The sequence below is a fragment of the Pseudorca crassidens genome, chromosome 4, assembly GCF_039906515.1.
Source record: "Pseudorca crassidens isolate mPseCra1 chromosome 4, mPseCra1.hap1, whole genome shotgun sequence".
Lineage (NCBI taxonomy): Eukaryota > Metazoa > Chordata > Mammalia > Artiodactyla > Delphinidae > Pseudorca > Pseudorca crassidens.
Genome location: NC_090299.1, coordinates 6,558,524 through 6,583,283, shown reverse-complemented (window position 1 = coordinate 6,583,283; position 24,760 = coordinate 6,558,524). Strand labels below are relative to the sequence as shown.

Here is a 24,760-nt window from a genome sequence, read left to right as displayed (position 1 = left end):
TAACTCCGGTTACTATCATTCCTCCCCAGGCTGCCAGAAACTGCTAATGGACTATGCTCATTCTTTTTTGATCCCTAGATGTTGTTCCCTTGGTGTTATTAGTTTATTTGTTTGGCTTTGAAGACATTATAATATCCCTTAAAAAAAACAACTATTGATTGCTGTGAAAGGTCTGGCTTCTTTATCATGCTACTAAAGTTAGTCCCCTCCATGTCACAAAATAAACTCATTCTGTGGTGCTTCTTTTCCCTCCATTTAAAAATGTTCTTTATTACAGAAACTGTAAATTATTCAACTTTCTCTGCTCTAGAATGCCTGGCACAATGCCGTGCCCACAATTAGGGCTCAGTAATTTATGGAATAAAGTACATACCGCAGCATACTGAGGGAGATACAAGTACTTCTATACCACTGGAGTGTGATAACAACAGGTTAGGGAAGTTACTGCAATTGAGTATTTGCCAAATACTTTAGTACAATTTACTAAATTATTAGTAAATAATTTAAATACATCAGTAATAAAGACATCAGTCCTTAGTAAAAAAATAAAGTGTTATGCTTTTATTTGGTTTTTTTTCTGACATTCTACCTATTTGATGTGCAATTACCTAGCATGAACTACATGACTATATAGGGTGATAGTTTTCATGTGCCTAGGAGCAAGCAAGAATTTAATCCACTGAAACTGGAAAGACAGGTAATTTTATTCATTTTTTGTAGGCATCAAGTTAGCTGAGATCCTTTTGTTTACAACAAAAATCTATCTCAAAATAGATTAAACACCATAAAAGGAAGTTATCAGATTATATAGCTACACTCTAGGATAGACATGGCTTTAATCTGGGCTGGATTCCAGGACATAAAGGATGCCATTAGGATGCCAGGTCCTTTCATTTTCTCTTTCCTATGACTAAATTTCCTTCAGAAATGTAGTTGTAGCTCACACTCTCTTTATGATTTGTGATCCTAGAAAACATAGTGGTATTTTCTGATAGCCCCAGTGACCCAGGTACAGCTCTGGTTCAGCAAAATGTTGACAGCATGGACAGCATGATTGGTAGATTTACCAAGTGGGAGGGGAAGTTTCCAAGAATAAAATCATGCAGGGATGACAACAAGCATCTAATATTGACGATAGGTAGGTGTCAGTCAGCAACTCTGAAGGTGCAAGAATAGGTAAACATCTGAGGAAAGAGTCACCAAAAATGGACCACCTGCTAAAATACTCTAAATACTCTAAAATAGGACCAAGTCTTATTGGAAAGACTAGAGACATTGAGAATTAGATTTTGCCAATAAGTGCTAATTTCTTTTCTTCTCTGAGATGAAACATCAACTTCCTTGCATAATGTCTTTCTGACCAGGATATAGTTCATATTCTTTTCTTCTAATACTCCCTTCTCTCTTGAGAAATAACCCTCTTCACATGTGCTTACACTTGTATCTACAGTAATAGCTAACTGGAGAGGTTTCTGTATCTTTTCCACCTACCTCTCTTTACTGAACTAATCTATCACCATCTTATCTTTTAAATGTGTCTTGAGTACATTATCATCACTCTATCTGTCATGACACTAATTAAGGCTGCCATCATAGAGAACCTCCACTATTGAAATTATCTCTAAAGTATTCTCAATGCCTTCATGTTTCCCCTTCTTACATATGGTCACAGGGTGAGGGTGCTAAAAAGCATATCTAAAGCATATATCTAACCAAGTGACTGGCCTACCTTAAGTCTGTAGATGGATAGGTGGTTCCCATCAACTACATTCATGATTTGGCAAATACTCAATTGCAGTAACTTCCCTAACCTGTTGTTATCACACTCCAGTGGTATAGAAGTACTTGTATTTCCCTCATTATGCTGTGGTATTAGGTAGCTCCATGTAGTGATTGCTCCAATGCAAACATAGTTAATACCTCTCGCTTCAGTTCCACTTTCCTACATATATTTCTATCATTGCATTTACACAGAGTGACATCTGTCTACATGCCTCACTTTCATTACCCATATTAGGCTCTGTTTCTTGTAGGTATAATCTATGACCTTGCTATTCAAAGTGGTATTCTATGGACCAGGAATATTGGGTTCAACCCAGGAGCTGTTTAGGAATGAAGAATTTTGTGCCTCATCCTAAGCTTATTGAATCAGAATATGAATTTTAACAAAACGTTCAAGCAATTCAAGTGTACTTTAAATTTTGAGGAACACTGATTTATGACATATTCCTTGAATGTTAATACCAAGCATCTACCATTGGTACTTATACTTGGTGTATAGTAAATTATTTATATATTTTGGATTTAATTGAAATAAGTTTATTTACATCATGATTTTTTTTTTTTGAGCCTCAGTAAAAAATCCTCACTCTTCCTGGGGTGTTTTGCCTCCTAAGAAAATAAAGATCCTGTGATTATGTCATATTCTCAGACAACAGATTTAATATTTGGCTACATCTCTTCCTTCAAACCCCAGAAAAATTTTCCCTATTTCCTCTAAGCTCACCAGTTAACCCTGAAATAGAAAGCAGTGGTAAGGAAATATATTAGTAAGAGTCCAAGCTGAGGTGCCGCCCGTTGCAGGAGATTAACTGCATTTTCGGCCTTCAGTTTTATAGCATTTGGTCATGCCCTCCCATACGGACTCTGAGCTTGAGCACGTGATTGCTTTAGCTACTGGAACAAGGACACGTTTGATGTGAGCAGAGCTTGTGCACTTCCAGTTCCTTCTTGCTCTTTGCCTTCATTATTAGAACAAGGAACAGAGCCCAGTAGGCATAGTTGTAACAGTCGAGGCCTAGACATGACAGAAGGCTTAGCCAAGATCAGAAAAGCCAACTTGTAGCTGATGAACAGCTGACTAAAGACAGGAGTGAACCCCATGATCCCAGGTTAGGTCAGCGGGACTGTCCAGCTGACACACAGAACCATGAGCAAAAATAGTTATTACAATATTGTTGCATGTCACAGAGATTTTGTGGTTGCTTTTTTGCAACATTATTGGGATCATAGATAACTGCTACAGCAGTCGGAAGTATAAATGTTCAAGTACACTCAGTTTCCTTTGAGGTTCATTCATAACTTGAATAATTTTTATAGTGCTTAAACTTGAAAACACAAAAAGTGTTCTCTATACTTAAAATCTTAGTTATAAATCTCAATAATAGGAATAAAAAGAGAATTAGTTTACAGATATGATAAAGCTGTTCTCAAAAGTCTTTGAATCTCTGTAGGAACTGGGGTAAGCATTCTTTATTTTCTTCTACTTAGAGGATCCCTACCTCTGGGTTCAGAAGGTCAGATAAGATTGCTTACCTAGCTATTGGGTAAGAGTTGCTGAAAATTACAGATATATAACATAGATACAGCAAGAAATTTATTAAAATTGGAAATGAGGTAGTTGTATGACTAGATACTTCTATGAAAGGAAGGACAGAGGGAAGTTTTGCTATTTAAACACTTTTCTTGTTAGGGGTCTCATAATTCTTAATTGGGAAGTCTATTATTTAGATTGTACTTTTGCTAATTAATCTTTTATCTTTCAGATGGTTTGAATTATATTTATTAAAGAAAAAAATCAAAGATTTTTGTGAAATCTAGTGGCTGTACTTGTTCCTTAATGATACTTAAGCAACAAATGGCTGAAGTATTCACACAGCAATGACGTTACAATGAAAATTACTTTTGAATAAAATTATATGTTAATTCAGTCAAAGCATTTCATTCAGCCATTGGCCAAAGCCTGGAGATAGGAGTAGTAAGGTGGAGTAGGCAGCAGCTGGGAGTTATCTGCCAATACTCACAGCAACTGTGGAATGGGTTTATCACTAGTGAAGGCGACCTGGGCAGATCTGAGAGTTTCAATTTTCCTGATTATAAATCTGAAGTTTTTATTCCTGAATATTTTCCTACTCAGTCTCCTTTTATGCAATCAAGTATTCCTTGCTCCTGATGCTTCAGATGATTGTGACTCTCTTCCCCAGATGTAAACCAAAATATCATTATTTCCCATCCAGTCTGCCTAGGTGAGGTGCCGTAAGAACAAACAAAATGACTCTGATTTTCAGGCAAAATTTTACCACAATGCCTAGGAATTATTGGTGATTTTTCTTCTCTCATATTCTTAGGCTGTTCTGTAACATGCATTGTATGGTATGCATTTATCAGTTTCAGCTTGGCCTGAGTCTACTATTTACTCCAAATTTTTCCAAAATTAGATTATAGCAATTGTAATCTAATCAGTGAAAAGTAAAGTACAGTTTTCTTCCTTAAACTAATGAAAGTTAAGTAAATTTTATTACTGTGGCTTATATATTTTTAATTATAGAACTACAAAATAGGTTTCATTTATCTTTTAGATATTTTTAATAACCACTTTTATAAAATAGAATAATTATGTTTTAGCTGTTCTTCTTTAATTGGATCTTCTAGTACATCTGTGTAAATAAATCAAGGAAGAAATGTGAGAGTACTTTTTACGTTTTTTGTTTCCTCTACATCCCTATAAGCTAAATATCTATGCTGCAAGAAGCTTGCTAATATTTCAGAGGAACAATGTAAAGTGGGGGTTGATTTACTTTTTCCTTTAAATGTGATAACTATTTACTAAAGACTATGTGTCTTATGTGTAGGAGATGAGAGGTCTCAAGATTGCACTAAGCAAAATCTAAAAGAAACATAGTATTGATACTTAACAAAATGACGACACCAGTCATGGAATATTACCTGTTACAACTCTATCAAGTCATTACTTATAGATTAATCCATTTTCATTCTAAAATATGTAGGCAGGGACTTCCCTGGTGCACAGTGGTTAAGAATCCGCCTACCAATGCAGGGGACTTGGGTTCGAGCCCTGGTCCGGGAAGATCCCACATGCTTCAGGGCAGCTAAGCCCGTGCACCACAACTACTGAGCCTGCACTCTAGAGCCCACGAGCCACAACTACCGAGCCTGCCTGCCACAACTACAGAAGCCTGCGCACCCCCAGAGCCTGTGCTCCACAACAAGAGAAGCCACCTCAATGAGAAGCCTGCGCAGTGCAACAAGAGTAGCCCCTGCTTGGCACAACTAGAGAAAGCCCGTGTGCAGCAACGAAGACCCAGCACAGCCAAAAATAAATTAATTTAAAAAATTATGTAGGCATATTAGTAAAAGAAAAGATGTATTCTGAAAATCGTATAGAATTAAGTATTTCAGAAATGTTGTTTTGTGTCAATACAATGGTTGACTTCTATTGTCCAATTTCAGTTTTGAGAAAATTTCTAAAAGAATCAATATTTCGTTTGCTATTTTTAGGAGTTTAATATCTTTGACTACTTTATCACTTCATATCCACTTATGTAATGTTCATCCAGTGTTCAGATGAGTGGAATATCCCTAATATTCTTCCTACTTTAATAGCTGAGGAAAACCAATAAATTTCTTAGCCTATCTACAGAAGTTACACAGAGTCTTAGGCAGACCAGTAGTCTAAGAACATGAAAGTGACAGAATTCTCATCCAATCAATTGCTCTGCCTCTACTCAAGAATTGACCTATTTCATTACAAATTGTAAAATGCTATACCAGCCAGGTGAGTTGGATAATACAACAATTATCTTCTGATATAAAGAAAACTGGCCATCTGGAGAAATTAGGCACAAAAGCCAACCATACAACCAAAACAAACACAAAAACAAAAAATAAAACACACGCAAAAAATTAGCCTAAGTATTACACTTTCTTACCTGTAGTATTTGTTTCATTGAAAGCATCAATTTTCATATATGTATTATTGTATTTTCCTGTATATCTCTACTTAACATGCTGATAACATAATAGTTGTGTTCATATAACAAAAAAAGGACAAATTGTATATGATTCCTGTTTTTCCCTTGAAATCTTTATGCAACTATGGAAACTAAACAATACATTTTAAATATATTGTTAATCTTGGTCCCAAATAAGTAACAGCTAAATATAGAGAGTATCAACACAATCACTTAAGATGTCATTAATAAAAATTTATTGAATATTTTATGCTAGCCATCGTTTTCACAGAATTTGCTTCATCTTGCATCTTTGTGTTTCATAATTTCAGAGATCACTAAGATAAATCTACAAAATAAAATTTTACCTTTTGATAGAAATTAAATGCTTGACTCCCCCAAATAAAGGTGTTTTGAAAGAAATGGCAAAAAAAGTGCTAGTATGCTGAGGATATACTAAGACTCAAAATAATCTGTTCATAGTTTTAAAAAAAGTTGTTCCTGGAATTTTCTTCATAACAAGATGAACAGAACATAAAGTCCAGTGGGGCCTCTTAGTCATAAAAAAAAGTGCATCAAGAGGTGAAAAATGAAGCTATTCTCACACCATTATTTCTGGCATACTACATAATGCATATGCATTAGTGACAAAAATTGTTATGCTTCTTTCACAGATGAATAAAAATACAAATAATCTATCCAAATAAATTCGGTCAAAAGGAGAATGGCAAAAATATTATCTTATGCCTGAAAGATAAACAATCAAGGGATTGATTAAACAGGAAAATAAAAAGCTTTTAAAGGCCAACCACAGAACTCTCCCTGCCAATAATCCTCTATTATCCAAGCTCAGGATCATGAGTTAGAATTGTCCCGCCAGTACAAAGATAAATTGTAGTCCAAAATGTCTGTGCCAAGAAATATCCAGAGCTGGAATCGGAAATATCCCAGGAGGTTAAAAGAAGAACACTTTCAAAGGCTTTTTAGCAGAGCAGCTGGTGTCATCACATGGTCAGAGAAATCTTAGGCGGCATGGTTGCTACAACTTTATTGTTGGGTTCACCTGCTTCATTCAGGGTTGATGGAATCTCTATCCTTAATGCTCCTTGTCTAGACTTCAATATTTTCAAAAGTATTCTAACAATTCCAGTCAAAATCTTAGGTCTTTAAAAGAGATATACTAAAATATTTTACCAGTTGGTCAAACGTCATTTTGCCATCATCTCACAGAAAGCAAATGTTCCAGTTATTCAATTCCTTTATTTTGGAATTTTCTTTATCCTTCACGTTTATGTTTTTCAAAGAGAAAATCGACAACTTAGGAGTTTAGATTCGCAGTTGACTAAATTGCTGTATTGCAGGGTCCTGCAGCTTATGCCATTCCACATCGGGTAGTAGATTTAGATAGTGAACTGCAAAGCTGCCACCTGTGATCTGATAAGTAGAGTAAATAATAACCACCTATCTAATCTAGAATGAGTAAGTATAAATTTATAAGGTGTATCCTTATATATCATTACAAAAACAGGATAATGCTGACACGGAAATGAATTCTATTGGAAGCACAGGTAGATGGATGTCAAAATGGAGACCGTTTATTCTAGTGGGTAAGAACTCTTAATCCTGGTTTTACACCCAGTTCCACAGTTAGCATCAACCATGAAACCATGGACAAGTTAGTATCTCTAAGCTTTAAATTCCTCATATTTAAAATTAGGTTAATTTAAAATATTTTAAAATTTTAAATAATATTTAAATAATTTTAAGTATCCTCTGCCTCAGAGGATTGTTGAGAATATTAAATAAGTTCCTGTGAGTTTAACATGCAGCACAACGCCTGGTGTATTATAGTATCATGACAAAAAATAGACTATGCTCTATATCTATTATATTTTATCATTTAGTGAGTACCTACTATATTCCAGACAAACTATTTTGTTCTTGAATTGTTCCAAATCATTACAACAGTCCTATAGTTTGATATAATTAGCCTCATTATATAGATGTGGATCTGGAGGTCCAGAAAGGGTTTTACTGCACAAATTTATATGATTATTAAGTAGTTTCATGACAATCGGACCTATATCGGTCCAATTATTTTTTTGTTTCACAGGTGTAATTGGAAGCAAGAGTTCTGATAGTAAAATACATCTCATTTGTATGTGACCTGAATAGAATGTGACCTTTTCAGACCTAGTTGGAACGTAGTTGTGGATCTGGTACCTCCTAAAGGTACTACATGTGGAAAGGACATCTGCCTCTCGCTTCCAAATATTATTCCTATTTACAAAACACAATAAATTTTGTATCAGAAAATGTGATTCCTCTAAGTTAAACATGTGTCCTACAAATGTGTTTCTCTTTTAAAAAACAAATATTCCCAAGGAGAGATAAGAGCTATAAGAAATTAAGAAATCTTAGTCTCCGTATTTTTCATTTGTTTGTTTAAGAATTTTTTTCCTTGTTTTCATAATTTCCAGAGAAGACTTACAGCAATGGAAACCATACTGGGTGCCTAAAACAGTGAAAATGAAAACAACTTAGATCACCAAAGATAAATTTCTAGTTTTAAAATGATATTCAATATCTGGCTTGTCTTTTAAAGCAATTCTGTATTATTCCAAATCCCTGTTGAGTCTCTGCTTCCTGAACATGAACCATTTAAAAATTTGTCTAGGGGGTAGGGGAGGGATAAATTGGGATTTGGGGATTTGCATATACAAACTACTATACATAAAATAGATAAGCAACAAGGTCCTACTGTATAGCACAGAGAATTATATTCAATATCTTGTAGTAAACCATAATGGAAAAGAATGTGAAAAAGTTTATATATATATATATATATATATATATATATATAGACACACACACACACATATATATATATATAGAACTGAATCACTTTGCTCTATACCAAAAACTAACACAACATTGTAAATCAACTATACTTCAGATACAGAAAATTTTTTTTGTCATGAAGGCAGCCAGAAAACTCTTAGACTCAAACTGCTGCAGCAACCTTGAAGCCGATCAATACTCTACACCTCAAAACAACTCTCTATGCAACTCTCTTTATAAAAGAATACAAAGGATGCTTTTAAAGAATGTTCTGGTAAACACCAGATTTATCATCTCAAGTAGCTATGTCCCAAAGGATCATCTTATCTATCATAATGTATATTTAAATTTGTGGTGATGTAGATAAAAGCCCAGACTTTTAAACAGAGAGTATAGATACATCAAGAGATTTTCTGAAAAGGTTATGACAGTAGTAGCATTTAACCATTTCAAAATGGTTACCAGATAACCAAAGTATAAATTCAAAAGTGAGATATTCACAATCAGATATTTTACTAAAATTTTTAATCTTTTTCTAATAATATGTAATTATTAAAGATAATTCCATATTTTTCCCTTGGAAGTCATTAAAATCATAATTTTTCAAATAAAAATGCAGTTTTTAATAATATTCAGATGAAATCATAGTAAAATAAATAAACCAGGAAGTTTGCATCACTAAGGAATGGAAGCAGATTTTCAGAACTCTAGAAACTTTCAGTGACAAGGCTAGGATTTTGACTAGTTTAGCTGTTGAGAAACTTGTTTCCTTCTTTACATCTTCTTGTCATCTTATTGAAAATGAGGCAGAAAAAACTTTAAGTCTCAACACATCGTACAAGTTAAGATTTTTATGACTCCTGTTGGGACCATACAAACCATCAAGTCATTATAGTACGTTCTCCACAGATCAAGTAATGAGGTGAGAAGCAGCTTCATTTCTGCTTCCTCCAAGTTGGAAAACATGGAACAAAAATTGGACAGACACAAAGTGAGCCATGAGCCACATGCCGTTGTCTGAACTCTGAGAAAAAGAAGCATTACACTCGCGCACATCTGCATAAGACCATATGCTTCCCAGATTCCTGCTAAAGAAGAAACTAATTCTTTACGATTCAGGGGAACACAGCCGATCCCTAAGTACAACTGCAGAGTGCGAACCATAGAGAAGGACCTACAGAGAATAAAGTCACAAAGAATTGCTAATAGCAATTGCACATTTCAAACGTGAAAATTCTTTTTAATATATTTGCTTTGTTTGAGAACAATCACTCTTTCTACCCCCCTGTATTTTTATTTCAGGTAGTATAATCCTTTCTTGAGCTTCATAATTGTAAACCACAGGGCCAAATGCCATGTGGTCTTAATAAAAATTAATCTGACCTTAAGCAGAAAAACCAGAGAAGACTGTTTGCTTTTAAATTCCTTTCCAATATCTTTCTCTCCTAAATATTTATAGTTATAAGTATCTGTTGCTTAAAATATATAATATTATGTTAATAATATTATATATATTATATAAATAGAGCTCTTAGCTAGCCATTTAAAATTCTTAAATACTGTCTCCTCTGAAAACTTCACACATGCTCAAAACTAACCTGCCTGCTGGCTGTAGTCAACAAAACACCTCGCTCACAGACCGGTGTAACAAGTGAGGACCGGATCTTCCAACATCCAGATGCCAAGATGAATTTACACCCTCAATTTCTTTCCTCCTGAAACAATGCAACTTGAAACTGATGAATATTTTTACAAATCATACAACTGGTTTCTCAAAAAAAAGTCACCAAGGAATTACCAAAAAGACAGAGCAGCACAGAATCGCTTGGAGTAACTTCCTTTGGACATCAGAAGATTTTTAGAGCAGCACTAATTTTTTTTTAAATTTAATTTATTTTTTTACTTTTGGCTGCCTTGGATCTTTGTTGCTGCGCACGGGCTTTCTCTAGTTGCGGCGAGCGGGAGCTACCCTTCGTTGTGGTGCTCAGGCCTCTCATTGCGGTGGCTTCTCTTGCTGCAGAGCGTGGGCTCTAGGCCCGCGGGCTTCAGTAGTTGTGGCACGTGGGCTCAGTAGTTGTGGCTCATAGGCTCTAGAGCACAGGCTCAGTAGTTGTGGTGCACGGGCTTAGTTGCTCCGCAGCATGTAGGATCTTCCTGGACCACGGCTCGAACCCGTGTCCCCTGCATTGGCAGGCGGATTCTTAACCAATGAGCCACCAGGGAAGTCCCAAGCAGCACTAATTTTATCTATTTAAATGCAAAGCTTTGCAGCAAGATTTTTTTTAAATACAGGGATATATATATTTCTTAAATTTTGGAAAATCCTGAGACACAAAAAACAACAAACACAGTCAGAGGACATTAAATGACTTGCCGAAGTCAAACAATGTATTAATGATAGATCTAAAATTACAACTCTACCCCACTGTCATGTGGACCACTCACATGTATCCATTTTTCTGACTTTTATCTACATTTTAAACATCCAAGTAAAAAGATATAGCCTTATAGAATAATATTTTAGAGTTCAAATATATCTTGTTCTTCAAATTTAAATATTTCAATTTAACAAATTGTTCAGAGATACGACTGTCTTTTCAAATATATGTCCTCTATTAATTTGCTTTTTTTAGCACTTGTCACGTCTTTACAGCATGACGAAATGTCATTTCAAAAGCCATCCTTTGGATACATTCTAACTAGGCATTTAAAGCAATTCGGAAGAGCGCTATAGCTGCCTCAGCTGAGAAGCTTACAGTAGAAGAACTAAAATAAAGTGATTCACAGACAAGAATTATTTGCAAAGTTTTAGAGTAAGATAAACTTCTCGAAAGCTGATGGCCCATACATATTTTAAAGCTCTGAAGTATTTTGTCCAATTAAAACTAAAGTACACTGGCAAACTGGACAATTTACTTAAGCTTGAAAATTCCATGTCATTCAAATTGGATACAGTAGTTAAGTAAAACAATGGGCCTTCTATTTTCTGCCACATGTTATTTTTTTAAAAAACATATACAAGAGCTGTCATATGAGCAGCCTGTTTGCCTGCTCAGTGCAAGGTTTTATGTTTCTGAAAGGCCTCTACCCCCATCTCTTAATGCCGAAAATAAATCAATTTCATCTGTTGGTTGTTTTATTTCTAGGGTTTTTTTTTTTTCCTGCTTCCTTTTAGGCCAGTTTCCACAAAGCCATATGGCAGCTGAGAGAAGGAAAGCAATGAGCTGTATTTTCAGACCTGAACAAAGGATCTGTGGTGTCAGAGCGACCCATGAATGCATGAGACACAGCCGTGAAAGGCCTCCAGCCCTGTCAGTGAGCACTAAAGGAAAGGCTGATGGAGCTGCCACTGCTTAAACAGAGAAATAGTGAGTGCTTTCGTTGCTCATGTCATCTGCCCGCACCTTTACCACATCCCTTCCCAGTCAGTCTGGTGCCAAAATCCCATTAGCTATATTAATGACATATGGTTGGGGGAAGAAGTGTGTGGCTGGACAAGAAAGGCACAAGTTGAACATTCTTTCTATTTATTTCTTATATTTGTATCACAAGATGCAAGAATCCCGACAAAGACTGTACCCATCAAGTATGTAAGAGCTCAGAATGCACTACAGAAAAGAGCCCGTAAAGCACTGACTTGTCTCTCATCTACTCCAGCTGAACTCTTCTGTTCTCTCGTGATAGAGAAGATTAGGCAGACCTCTAAACATTGAAATAATATAACATGTTTTGAGGCTTAAAGCCATAAGTTTTGATATAGGATATTAGAAATTCCTGATCTCACTGAGTACCTACACACATACACTCACTCACTCACTTGCTTACTCATACATCTATTCTTTTGTAGTTTTAGACTATATATTTGTGTGTACATATATTACATATGTAAATATTAAAGCTACAGACTTTTTAAACAGTTAGCTTCAAACCTTTTTAGACAATTTCATTGGTTACCATTTAGAATAACACGTCATTATGCACATAAGACAATGAACGAACATTTTCAAAGGAGTAAATAAATATGTATGTTGTTCCCTCTCACATCAATCCCTTATACAGAACTTTACATTCACATCAGCAGGTGGTTTATAAGACAGAGAAAAGTTGGGTATGCATAATACTTATCCTTTCTAAAGTGAGAACATTGAAAGAGAGGAAAGGAAGAGATGAAGAATAGCTTCTACCCATGGGTAGTATTCCTTTTATTTCTGTCATTTTATTTTTTTGTTTTTAATTTTTTTATTGAAGTACAGTTAACTTACTATTTTTTTTTTCCCATTTTTTTGGCCACACTGCTCAGCATGTGGGATCTTAGTTCCCTGACCAGGGATCAAACCCACACCCCCTGCAGTGGAAGGGCAGCGTCTTAACCACTGGACCACCAGGGAAGTCCTCATTTCTGTCATTTTAAGACCACAACCAGACAAATTGGAACGTACAACTGCAACTGCTTCTAATTCTGCCCAGCCTCTCTGAATTCTTTACTCAGTAATTGGATATTAGAATTATTATTTAAAGAAGTAATACTCATTGAGATATTTAGGTCATAAAAAATTAGACATATGAAGGGAGAGGTTAATGGATAATTAATTATCTACCACTAGAAAATATATGATGGCTGAGGGCAGGGAAAACTACCAGTCCTGGAACTTGAGCAATGATAATGTAAATAAAATGGCTCAGGATAAGTGCTTCAAAGTGATACTCCACCTTAGATAGTTTGGGACAGGTGGACAAGTATATTGTGCTGCACCAAATACACAAGTGAGATTATGAAATCATCCTAAAATACACAAGTGAGATTATGAAATCATCCTAAAATACACAAGTGAGATTATGAAATCATCCTAAAATCATACCTAAAACATAGGTAACAATGCTAGTATAACTTGAAAAGAAATGGAAATTAGAGTGATGAAAAATGTATTGGGGGCTTCTGATACTGACAGTGTGAAGAGGGCTGGCAATTCCACCTAAAGGTAATAATTATAAAAACTTCACCAAATCATTGCAAACAAGCAAAATCACGCAACAAGTTGAGAAAACTTTTATTGAAAAAATACTACCCTATTGGGTAAGAGATGTGAGCATGTGGCTTTTAGCCAGGGTTCATTTTCCAGCTCCAGTTCTGGTGAAGGAAAGCCACTGCTTTGCCAGTTCAAGGTGACAGATAAATTCAGGGAAGGCAAAGAAAAGCCATAGAATGGCTAAAATCAAAAATTGAATATAAACTATTTTCACATCTCTGGCTGACTAATGACTACACAGGCATGTGGTAAGTCCTTGACAGCATGAGGTACAAGCCTGTAGAAACTAGGGAGAGTTCAACCCTTGAAAGACATACTTGCTCCCGGTGAGATTTCAGAGTTTGCTGCAACGTTGAGCATGTTCCTTACCTGAACACAGCATAGACATCAGCAAGCTAAAGCCTTTCTGGCTTGAGGTTAAGAAGTTGAACTCTGGGATGACTGAGTAACCAGGAATTTAAAGGGGAACTACAGAAGAAAGAGAATCACAGGAAGAGTAATCCTCAAAATCTGAGTATAAATTCTACCCAAATCCATGCCTGATCTCTAAACTATGCAAGCAGAGGGATGCCACCAGGTAGCCAGGCTAAAAATTAAGATGCAAAAATCTAAAAGAAAGTGGGCAGAGGTATCATTACGGACCACTGTGGGTCAACACATTTCACATTTTAAATTCAGTCATCTGGGATTTCCCTGGTTATTCAGTGGTTAAGAATCCGTCTGCCAATGCAGGGGACATGGGTTGGAGCCTTTGTCCGGGAAGATCCCACATGCTGCAGGGCAACTAAGCCCGTGAGCCACAACTACTGAGCCTGCTCTCTGGAGCCCGTGAGCCACAACTACTGAAGCCTGCATACCGCAACTACTGAAGCCCGCGTGCCTACAGCCCGTGCTCCACAACAAGAGAAGCCACCACAATGAGAAGCCTGCGCACCGCAGCGAAGAGTGGCCCCTGCTTGCCACAACTAAAGAAAGCCCGCGTGCATCAACGAAAACCCAACAAAGCCAAAAATAAAAAGATTAATTAATTAATTAAAAATAAATAAATAAATAAATTCCATCATCTGCCTACTAGAATAAAAGTTAAACAGTCTCAGAAGTAAAAGTGAAAATCCACAGTCAAAAAACATATGACGTAAAATGTCCAATTTTCAACAAAAAACTAATAGACATGTAAAGGAACAGACAAATATAACTCATACTTTAGGGAGGAAAAAAGCGGTTAATAGAAACTGACTCCAATTGGGTTAGATATTACATTTAGTCAACAGGACTTCAAATTAGTAAAAATATGCCCCCAAATTGTAGAAAATCACATTAAAAAAATTATAGAACAGTGTGAGATCAATGAGTGAACAGAAACTCAACAACAACAAAAAAAAGCTGTTAAAAAATAGAAAAATCCAGGGGCTTCCCTGGTGGCGCAGTGGTTGAGAGTCTGCCTGCTAATGCAGGGGACACGGGTTAGAGCCCTGGTCTGGGAGGATCCCACATGCCGCGGAGCAACTAGGTCCGTGAGCCACAACTACTGAGCCTGTGCGTCCGGAGCCTGTGCTCCACAACAAGAGAGGCCGCGACAGTGAGAGGCCCGTGCACCGCGATGAAGAGTGGCCCCCCGCTTGCCACAACTAGAGAAAGCCCTCACACAGAAACGAAGACCCAACACAGCAAAAATAAATTAATTAATTAATAAAATCCTACCCCCAACATCTAAAAAAAAAAAAAGAAAAAAGAAAAATCCAGAGCTTAAAATTGAATAACTGAAAAATTTACTAGAGGATTCAGCAGAATATTTAATATGACAGAAGAATACACTGAAGAAAGGCAAATAAAAATACATAAAGCTTAAAAAAATGAAAAATAGTGAAAATAAACTGCATCTAAGACACACTTAAAACAGAAAGTGTAACAGATATAATGGAAGAAAATTGTGAATACATGAATATATGTAAAAGAAAAATGTGTATGTATACACATAATTGCTTAAATGACAAAGTTTATTGTTGCTTTGGTCTTCAAAGTTCATTATGATTCTCCCCAATGTGTTTTCCCCAGTATGACCCCCAAATATCCTATCAACAAATTGTGCCACAAATACATACAGTACATTCTGTCCTACTTGAAACGTCGTAGGTCCTCAGTCTGGGTTCAGAATCCCTAGTACATGCTCACATGGGATTTTACAGGTTTTCTTCAGGACGCTGATAACAGTTGCCTGCTCAGCGTCCCTTTTTCTCTTTTATTACTAAGTCTCCGATACTCTTTAATATGGAATTTCACCCGTTTAAAAATATGTGATTCAGTTTTGGCAAAGGGGAGGTGAGAGGAATTCTACAAATTAGGGCTTTCATAAAAAAGCTTTCATATTGTTTTTCTGATCAGAAGAATAGATTCATCAGGCATACACTTTTTTTCTTCTTCTTTTAAATAAACACTTTTATAGTATTCATGTTTCTGGCATGATTCCAAATGCTTTGTCCTTATTAATATATTTCATACCTATAAGAACTCTATGAGGTAGCTACTATCATTAACCTCATTTAACTAATTTTGAAACTGAAACAAGACAGTCTAAATAACTCATGCAACATTTGCCCTTGCCTTTATCCTCCCTCCTGTGTAGAGCGGGATGCATTCTAGAAATACAACAGCCAGCTTATGAATATGAGCATAAAATCAACATGCTTAAAGTGGCAAAGCAGAAAGACAAGCAGCTCTAGAGAGTTAAGTGTTTTTTGTTTGTTTGGTTTTGGTTTTGGTTTTGGTTATCTATGCCAGGTACAGTCCTCTGGATTTGATATTTGTTCGAAAATCATGTCTTAATGTTAGCATCCTTTTTTCTGTCTAATCAGGCAGGAAATGAGAAACGACTACATTTTTTGAACTCAGCAAGTCCTGGCTCACTTTTATCTAATGGTTCTTTCTTTAGCCTAAAATTTTACTTCCTCATTTTATTATAGGCAGCTTGAAGGAGGTAGGTAGCATCTTCAACATTTTGCCTGGCTAAGTGCATTCAACAAATATGCTATTTTTCATGTTACTGTAAGTGACAGAATATCTAAACTTTCTACTACTACATAACAAGTGGTAGTAGAAAGTTTCCCCCTTTCCTCCCACTTACAATGATATTTTTCTTACTTTCCTTAAAGTTCCCACTGACAGCCTTTTAAGGGCCATGAGGCTTCTATTAATAGTCCCCCCCTTTTTGGCTTTTATTAACTCTCACTTCAAGATTTTTCAAGCTTCCTTTTGTCCACTTTCCACTAATTCCCAAAGATATATAAATACGTGTGTGTGTGTGTATATAAATGTATACATATATATGTATACATTTATATATATAAATTTTGCTAACTCCCCACTTAAAGGTATCAAAGTCTGTTCAAACAATTCCCAAACTTAGTGGTTTACACAATATTAATTCTAATTTCACTGACAAATCTGTAGTTTGGCCAGGGTCTGCCAGGGATGGCTCATCTCTGATCCATTCAGTGTCAGCTGGAGAGTTTGAAGACAGTATTGGAATCATCTGAAGACTCACTCAAATACCAGATGTTGACACCTACTGTTGACTGAGACTTCAGCTGGACCTGGGGCTGGGGCTGGGACTGGGATGCCTACACATGGTTCTACATAGCCTGGTAGCTGTTTTACAAAAGCCAGTGTAACCATAGGATGAGGCAAAAGTTTTATTTCCTTTTAAAATTTAGTCATGGAAGTCCCATGGTGTCATATTTACCATAGTAGAACCCTACCAAATTCAAAAGGAGAAAATATAAGATCTACCTCTAAATTGTAGGAAGAGCACTGAAGGTAGAATATATCGGTGTGACCTTCTTTGAAAATTACAACCTGTCACAACAGAACTTCCTTAATGTGAGACAATACATCCCTATTAGATTAAGCTGTTAAAGTCAAATTCTTGTAACATTCATACATTGTTATGGATGCATATTGTATATGTTTTTGTTCCAGGTTTAATATGTTTCTCCTACTAGGCTATAAATTCCAGAAGAGCAGAGATTATTTCTATTGTGTTCCCTGTTCTGTTCACACTGGCTGTTAATTTTAATAATCATTTGTTGAGATGAATAAATGGATTACACTGAGGCAATGAAGAGAAGGCTGAGAGCTTTGGGAGTTAAATGTTTTTCACTGAGGTTGAGTATGAAGTTCTATGTTGTGCTACACTCTGACTCACAGTGGCTCCAGGACGAAGCCTCATGGACCCTGTCTACGCTTGAGCCTTGAGGGTGAGCTTTGCTCTTAGAATGTTCAGGAATTCCAAGTAATGTGTGTGTGTGTGTGTGTGTGTGTGTGTGTGTGTGTGTGTGTGTGTAAGCAAAGATCCTGAAAACAAACAACAGAAAAATGAACAGAGTTCCTTGGCAATACCTTTCTAAGGACATTTTATTGGCAAGCAAGGTCTGCTCTAAAATTTTCTAATAGAAGCAATTTTTAAGTAACCTTGAACTTACACAGTACAACAAATTGGAAGAGGTGAGAATGTTTTTAATTCAAGAAGTATGGCATGAAAATGTTTGAATTTTACACGAGAGAGCATAAGAAACAATGTCAACGTGGAAACCTCTGAAATAATATACACAGAAAGCATGAAAAGAAATAGTAGCAGTAAGGTCATTAGTCATTCTACGTTCACTAGAAATAAGACACTGTTACCACAATTATTAAATGTATTGTTTAAAGTAGTTTTGTACGATTTCATGCATTGGTCTGCATATTATTTATATTCACGCTTCTTCCAAAGCTTAAATTCAATGATTGGGGAAAAAAGGGTCTCACAGAAAAAATGGAAACTTCTTTTCTTCCCCTATGACATATGTGATTACCTCACGCTCTAAGGAATGTATGTTGTAAATACTGGATTTATAGCAACACCTCAGGTAATTACACAGTTTTGAGCAAAGAAAGAATTGCTGACTGTCCAGACAATATCCTCTTTTATTCAGTATGAGCCTCAGAAGACTGTGACGGTATAGGTTAACTATGTTTATGTTGTCCTTAAGGACAAAAAAGTTTATATTATTTTAGTGGGCAATATTCTTTTAACAAGCTAAGCCATCCCATAGGAAAGAAATAAAGCCATATAAGAATTGCAATAAATGTCTTCAAACCAATATGTTATTTGAAACACTATTTTACATGGTATGTTCATTTTTGTCTCACCCTCACATAACTCTGCAAATAGCTATTGAATTCAAGCTGTCTCAAGGGTACAAGCATAAAGCTGAATGTTTCTGTTGGATTAGTTGAGCTCAGAGAGCGTCTGGATTTGTTGGTCATGGCATTCCCTCTTAAACCCTTAAGTGTCTGTTCGAGCCCAGTTATACTAGAACAATTCAACCAGTCAGGGTTTCCTTTTCTGTGTGAAAACATCTATTTACATGGTTTATATGTGAATGAATATAAGCATGTTATCATTTACTGAAAAAAATGACAAGATGGTATACAGCTTTTGTACCTAGTAATAGCTATTCAAGTCATGCTTCAATACTTTCATAAATTGCAGGATGTGGTCTAACTCTCTTTGCTTTGAACTATTTCTAGTAGTAAATAGTTAACCAGAAGACATAGATTCAAAACCAATCTTTATGAAAACATTTAAAAAACACACACTATTTGTTCTTTCTATTTATCATTAACATAAAATGTAAAGGAAAATACCTTATCAGAAACATTAGCATTGTTACATCCACTCGTGTATAGATCTACATAAAATTCAAATGGATAGAGAAAACAGATCATAAGATACTAGCTTACTAGGTAGGTATATTTCTCTTTACTCAAAGGTTGTGCAACAATAACCATATATATATAAACAGAAGAATGGAGTGTCAACTAATAGAGTAGGTTAAAAAAAACAGGGAGATGTAGTTGATTTCTTTTCTGTTTCCTCGATATCTACCACTCCTCCTACTTTGCAAATTCAGAGTTTGACCTTTCCAAAGTTGATGGATATAAAAGAAAGGAAGCAGGAAAGAACTGGAAAGTACTTACTTCATTTATACTGCTATGGTGTTAGAGCATTAGCAATATCTGGTTTTCAAAGGTATCTACACCAAAAAAAAAAAAAAAATTAGCAAAACAACATCACTGCATTCTTCAGGTAGAGATATTTTGTGCAATCTGAATGCAAAAATAAACTTTCTTAAACTAATAATGTATACTAGAGAGATGAACTCCTCTTCACTTGAGAGCACTACACACAGCATGTCTATATAAACTGAAGAATGTTACAAGATGAAGCAATTCTGCTTCTGGACAGTTTTTGTGTGTTCTTTGGAAACTCTCTAACTCTGGGGATATCTGGCCTACAATTCCCTTGTTAAGGGTGCAAGAAATTTCATGGCTGGTCATTTGCAACACCCTGGTAATCCCTTGGGCATCTTTTAGTGCAACCAGTTCTTTGGCCCAAGGTATTTGCACCCTTTCAGTTGACTGTGATAGAACCAAAGATGATCCTTTGATGGTTATCTTTCATGAGTGAACCCATTTGGAGCATGAGGACCCACACATTTTTTTTCCTCTGCTGACACTGTAGTGCATGCTTACCTCCCAGCAGCCATCACTTCCTCCCTACTATTGTGAGGTCTCCATTCTGCTTTTGAGTGAATCCCAGGGGACATACGTCAAGCTCTCTTCCTGGTCACTTTGAAGACTTCCTCTCTTTCCTTGAAGTGAGGGGCAAGGGCTTGCCTGTCCCAGCCCCTAATGCAGGAGTGGGGACGGGGCAGGGGAGCTCAGGACACAAAGAGTTCCTCATGTAAAATCTCTTTCTCACATTTAGCAAGACTTCTTTCTGCCTCATAATCTCTTCTATAAGCTGTTAAAGATAAAAGCCACTTTATTCAATTTAGTATTATCTAGACACTTCAGCTGGAACTGAAAGTAAAAAATTATGTTTATAGGGCTTCCCTGATGGCGCAGTGGTTGAGAGTCCGCCTGCCGATGCAGGGGACACAGGTTCGTGCCCCGGTCCGGGAAGATCCCACATGCCGGGGAGCGGCTGGGCCCGTGAGCCATGGCCGCTGAGCCTGCGCGTCCGGAGCCTGTGCTCCGCAACGGGAGAGGCCGCAACAGTGAGAGGTCCGTGAACCGCAAAAAAAAAAAAAAAATTATAACCTTGTCGCATAATTATAAACATTTATAATCTTGTCACATAATTACGAAGACCCTATTTATGCTCTGATATAAATTAGGAGTTCTAGATAATCCACTGAGTGAAAGTGACTTGTCCAAAATAACAGAACATGAGATTATATTGCTACACTGACAATAGAGGAATTTTGCTGAGTCTTGAGTACACACCTGTTTTTATCTGTACGTGGAAGGCAGATTAACATTCGTTGGACAGGGAAAGTAATATTTCTTGAGTATGTATTATATGGCAAATCCTGTGACAGGCACATCAGCACAGACAATTTAATTGTATTCAATTACATCCTAATACCAATACAGGAGATAGTTAATATTTTTCTTATTTTACAAAGAAGTAAATTGACACATGGAAAGTTGATTTTTTTTTTTTAAGAAGATGTTGGGGGTAGGAGTTTATTAATTTATTTTATTTATTTTTGCTGTGTTGGGTCTTCGTTTCTGTGTGAGGGCTTTCTCTAGTTGTGGCAAGCGGGGGCCCCTCTTCATCGTGGTGCGCAGGCCTCTCACTGTCACGGCCTCTCTTGTTGCGGAGCACAGGCTCCAGACGCGCAGGCTCAGTAGTTGTGGCTCACGGGCCTAGTTGCTCCGCGGCATGTGGGATCCTCCCAGACCAGGGCTCAAACCCGTGTCCCCTGCATTAGCAGGCAGGTTCTCAACCACTGTGCCACCAGGGAAGCCCGAAAGCTGATTTTTATTCCCAGAATGAGTTATTAAGTAACAGGGCAAAAGTGTTTTATCCAAAGCTTATTGTTTCAGGGGACAGCTTGCTGCCTGTTCATGAAGTAGGACGTTTTTATTTCCCACTACTATTTACTATGGTTTTAGAAATACAGCATTGAGTCCTTTGGTACAAAAATGTGTGCCCCACTGAACACTGTATTCTTCCACTAAAGCGTGTATTACGTATCTACTTTGGTTATGATCTTGCTAATACGCATATAATTTAGAATTTTCAGCAATAAATGCTAAAAGCAATTTTGGAAATCACGTAGCTAGGAACTCAGGGAAAATAAAACAGATAAAGAAGGAAAAAACCTGGAGTACAGTATTTCTAAATTATGTATTTTTGGTTAATCTAAAATAATTGTGCCAAAAATGTTCCAGTTAGGGGCTGGAGAAACAATCAGTTTCCAATATAATAATAGGGCATGTTAAACAGTGGTCACAATGGAAAGGGTGGGAATGAAGAGACAAGTTTCCTACATCACAGGCCTGGTGATCAACTTTGGATCCTCAGCAATCTTTTGTTGTTTGAAAAACCTCCAATTTTAGAAATTACTAATTGCTTCTTATGATTTGATTTTGCTTAGTTGACATCTTTAGTAGCAAGCAGCAAAGACAGAATTTAGTGAGATGATTAGACTGAGTTTACACTTGAAATCTACAAAAAAATTATATTATTTTCTGGTTCATTTTGTCCCACTACTATCACTATGGTCTGATGTGTCCCTTCAAATGTGTACATTGAAATGCCCAATATGATGTTAATAAGACATGGGGCCTTTGGTAGATGGTTAGGCCATGAAGGTAGAGCCCTCATGAATGGGATTAATACCCTTATAAGAGACACTACAGAACTTCCTAGCCCCTTCCACCATGTGAGGTTACAGTGAGAAGTCTGCAGGATGAAAGAGGGCCCTCACTTGACTACTCTGGCATTCTGATCTCAGACTTCCAGTCTCCAGAACTTTGAGAAGTAAATTTCTGTTGTTTATAAGCTACCTAGTCTGTAGTATTTTGTTATAGCAGCCTGAATGGACTAATACAGTTATAAATGTGAAAACAAATTGTGCACTTTTTAATATGAAACTGTGAACATGAACTTCAACTTCTCATTATTTTCCCTAACGTTTTTTTGTTGGCTTTAGTGTGTAAATGACACACTTCCTCATTTACGGTCAAATGCTACCTTTGGTTCTCCAAATTTTTCTTGCCTACAGCAGTTTCACCTGAATATATAACTTAAACTAGAACTGATTTAGTTTAAAAATAAATTCCTAAATTATAAGTGATCTAGAGTGACCTTTAAGTTGGTGATCGGTCTCAGTCAGTTATTCAATTTAGTGTTTTTAACCAAAGATAAATTTTTAAATTTAGTTCCTCAGGATAAAGATTTCATCAAGAAAATAGTCCATGTGTCTGTCTTCCTTTCATCATTTGGATTAGCTAGGGAAGGGGAAGGTATTACTGTGAAGTGACGTGCAAGTGAAGTTCATTGCCATGGTTAAAAATTACTATTTTCTGAAAAAAAGAGATGGTACAATTCACAGGGGTATAAGTTTCTGTTAAAAAATAATAAAACTTTCTTTCAATGTATTTCCCTTCTCCTATGTCCTAATTTCATAGACCATAATCAAAACTGCAAGTTTGGCATCTTAAGTCTCTGTGGCTGTAACAATTTTTCCCAGCTAGTAACAGATTCATTTCTGCTAAAATTCTATTACTCTAAGAAATTTCTCCCAAGGATCATAACAATTCTTCTGAAAACACATCAGCAGCTTTCAGTATAACCTTACTTCATCTAACTGGAACAAGGTCCACTTCTGGTAAATCCTGCAACTGGATGTGACAGGAATAGAAAAGTCTATTTCAGTACCTTGCAGAGTGTGGTGAAAGGCATTTGGAAGGTGGTTTGGATTGTTTTTTGTTTTGTGTTGTTCTCAATTCTTCTCTTAGAATTATCTTTTGTTCTACTTTATTTTCAGTAATGCTTTAAAATGACAGCTTTTGTATTTTAAGAGAAATAAAGGGATAAGGTAGGGCTCTCTTTCAACTGTTCACTGAGCATATAAAACAATGTAAACAAAGACTTTTTGGAAATATTTTGAAATTATTACATTATTACTTTAAAATAGGTTCAGAAATAAACTGCTGAATTCTACACTCAGTTATACTCATTCATAAATAATTATACATACTCAAAGGCTGGTACTGAAGATACTGAAATTGCAAAGAAACAGAAACCAACTTTACTGAATGCATATTTGAGAAAGTAGAGGAAAGAGAGGGGAGAACATAAAGAAAACAAAAAGGGAGAAAGAAAGAGAGCAGCGGAGAGGGGAGAAAGAAAGAAATTGTGGAACTAAAATCATTTGAATTGTACTTTAACAATCTACAATAGCTTGATGAAAATATTTAAAGCTTAATTTGGTCAAGGAAGTTAATTTAAAGAAAGTTTAAGTGAAAGCTTAATTTAAATGAAAAAAACCTCGTGAAGAACATCTAAACCTTAAGATAGTTAAATTGGAGAGAGGTATTAATTATCACTTTATAAAGAATCTAAATGATCTGCCCAAGGCTATAGAGCCAGAAAGGGATACAACCATGTCTGTGGCAAATTTAAAAAAAGAAAGAAAGAAAGAAAAGAAACCCTATACTATATAATAGTCTAACATCTAAAGTTTCTGTTGATTGAAATGATAGCAATTTTCTCAAATTCTTTAACATGTTTAACAATTCCTGAAAAAAAAAAAACCCTTTCTGGATGTATTCAAAATAACTCACTATAGCATTCATAATCATCTTCGTAAGGATTGCAGAGCAGTGAATATCCAGGCCTCCGGAGGCTTTCTGTGCCTTTCTCCTATTTCCTTTTTCCTCTTCCCTTTTCCCTTTGCCCATTTTGCTGCGTCCATCTTCTCTTCCTCTTCAAAACAGCTAAATAAAAACCATTTATTTAGTACTTAGCAGCCTTACAAATGTTCTTCTCCAGTACTGAGTACTTACACATGCTATCTGGTCTCATCTCCAAAGCTATTCTATACTGTAATTTGTATTACTCACATTTATAAACAAGGACATTGGGGCTGAGTTTGGAGAGCTAACTTCATTGCTGTGCTCTTTATGCCACATATTGTATTACAATATTTCACAACTGGAGTGAATGATTGCACAGAGGTCAATACATGTAGTGTGCCAGAATAAACTAATGTTGATTTTTGTTTTAACTCTGAATATTAGAGC

The 24,760-nt window shown here is 36.2% G+C and overlaps 1 long non-coding RNA gene across 1 annotated transcript in view; it reads right to left on the bottom strand.

Annotated features, from left to right (window-relative positions):
- LOC137223072 (uncharacterized) overlaps positions 1–24,538 on the bottom strand; it is a 40,365-nt gene extending 15,827 nt beyond the window's left edge. Inside the window, exons 1-2 of the long non-coding RNA XR_010942708.1 lie at positions 24,302–24,538; positions 19,637–19,692 (exon numbers count right to left, since the gene is read on the bottom strand). This is a non-coding gene — a long non-coding RNA (uncharacterized lncRNA). The remainder of the gene's footprint in view (positions 1–19,636; positions 19,693–24,301) is intronic.
- Between the last annotated feature and the right edge of the window lie 222 nt (positions 24,539–24,760).